This window comes from Suncus etruscus, chromosome 11 (genome assembly GCF_024139225.1).
Source record: "Suncus etruscus isolate mSunEtr1 chromosome 11, mSunEtr1.pri.cur, whole genome shotgun sequence".
Classification (NCBI taxonomy): domain Eukaryota; kingdom Metazoa; phylum Chordata; class Mammalia; order Eulipotyphla; family Soricidae; genus Suncus; species Suncus etruscus.
Genome location: NC_064858.1, coordinates 45,338,652 through 45,341,213, shown reverse-complemented (window position 1 = coordinate 45,341,213; position 2,562 = coordinate 45,338,652).

Sequence of the window (2,562 nt, the reverse complement as noted above, 5' to 3'; positions counted from 1 at the left end):
TTAAATGTTTCTTTTTATAATATTTGGAGAATGACTGCAGGTAGATATGTGGGAAGCATGGTCCAAAACCTGGGACTCACACATGCAAAACAGCTCTTTCACACTTTAATTGCATTTAAATTACTTCTGTTTATTGTTTGGTGCATGAATAACAGAAACACAAAGCAAGAGATTCAATAGTATATTTGTCCTTTTTTTTTTTAGTTTTTGGGTCACAGCTGGCAGCACTCAGGGGTTGTTCCTGGCTCTGCACTCAGAAATCGCTCCTGGCAGGCTCAACGGACCATATGGGATGCTGGGATTTGAACCACCATCCTTCTGCATGCAAGGCAAACACCCTACCTCCATGCTATCTTTCCTGCCCTTTTGCTTTGCAGGGTAATGGCATAATTAGAAATATTTGAAAGAGAAATGTATGTTTTGAAGAATTGAGGAAGAACAATATAAAAACCAAAACACTTAATTTTTAAATAAAAGTATTTTAATTAAAACATTTAAAATGTAATTTACAAAATTTCATAACGTGGCTCTGGGTTTAAGCCAACTAGAGACTTGTAAAAAGGTTCTGATACAAAGTCATTATATCATACGTATACCCTTCCTATTAGACAGCTAAGTTAGAATATCAAGTTTTATATAGCATATAATAATATGTATTTCAGAATACAATATATGGTCCAAAGACATAAAGTAGAAATATTTAAAATTAAAGATATTGATTTCAGTGTTGTATTTAAAGATTAGCTTTTCAAGACTATTTTAGATTTGATTTTGGCTCTACTTCTTACTGACTGAAGTAATTTTTTTTCTCTCAGGACAAGTGTTTCCTGTCCCCCAAATAAAGATAATAAACAATGTGAGGCACAAAGTGAACATTTAAGATGTTTATTAGTGTTAAAATATTCTTGCTTTTGTTGTAATTGTAGTACAAAAAACAACTAGCCGTATTGCCAATGAGGAAAAAAAGAACATTGGAATAAAACTTGCGGCACCCCAAAATTTAGAGGGTCGAGAGAGAAAAAGGAGTAAGACATAATGCATTGCTAAAGAGGCCAGGGAAAAACTATACTAAATTCAAGGTAATCTACAAGAAGTATATCAGTGTAAATTCTTCATAGAATATATCAACATTAATATTTCTTGCCAGGGCTGAAGTTTATCTTTGAGAATTTAAAGACCTACTAGTCATAATTACACATGAGCTTCACAATCAATGTAGGGCTGCTCAGATGCAAGAGAAGATAATGAAAAGAATTGTTCTGGTGGTTTATTTGTTAGTTTATTTTTGTTTTTGGTCCACATCCTGTGCTGCTCAAGGCCTACATCTCACTCTGCACTCAGAGATCACTTCTGGTTGGCTCAAGGCACCACATACAGTACTGAGGATCACATCCACATTGGTTGGCCATATGAAAGGCAAACACACTACCTGCTATACTACCTGCTATCTCTACAACTCTATAGCCTCCTGCTACCTCTCTGAATCTAGGTAAGTTATTTTCAACTAAAGCTAAAGTTTTATCAAGAGATATAATATGTGGGAAAAGAAGTAAGAAAACAAATGTTTTTATCAAGGGAGAATTTATAATAATTGTTTTTGGGCCACACCTAGCAGTGCTCAGTGTTTACTCCTGGCTATTTGCTCAGATATCATTCTTTTGAAATTTGAGTGGCCATATGGAGTGTTTGGGATTGAACATTGGTAGCCTGCATACAAGGCAAGTGACTTACCCACTGTACTATTTCTCTGGTCCCCTAACTTATTATTGTTTATTGACTCTAAAGAAAAATTTAATTTGAAGATAAAGTTATTAATGATTAGTGAAAGGTATATAATAAAGTAATGAAGGTTTCAAATGGCAAAAAATAAGATACAAGAACTCCATAGTATGTTATATTTTTTTCTCGTGACAATATAGAGGCTTGATAATAGTGATCAATAAGAAAAGGTAAATTCATTATACATGATGGTAAAGTAACCGAGTCCATCATGGTAGAAAGATCAAGAACAAGGAATTTAAAATCAGGAAAGATTAAGAAAATGTGTGAAGAGTATATAAATGAAAAAAGAGTCAAAGCCATCAAAAAAAGAGAATTTTCTAGATCATATATTTGATGACAGAGCAGACTACTATGAATAATTAAGTCATGTGTCATGAGCTTCTAGATGGAAAATGAGTTGTTAGAAAAAGAGAATAGAAGGAATCATTTGGAAGGAAAAAATAAACATAGGGCAAGAAAATCTTTCCAACACTAACTCCAAGGACTGGGGAGAACAGACACTCTTTGAATGTGGATTCTATGAGAAATCTGGATTCTATTAAGAATAAAGAAAACAATGGGCTATTTTTTAAAACAACAAACCAGAATAAAAGAATTTTTTACTCTAAGCTAAAGGAGAGCTTGCATATTGCAAAGTATGTATTACAGGCAACATAAGGCAATGTACCAAGCTTTCTAGTGGTACCGGGAATTTGTAGTTTAGGTTTTTTACTGAAGACTAGAAATTCTGTGAGAATTCATCATAGGAAGAAAGAAAATCATTGGAGACATTGGTCTATT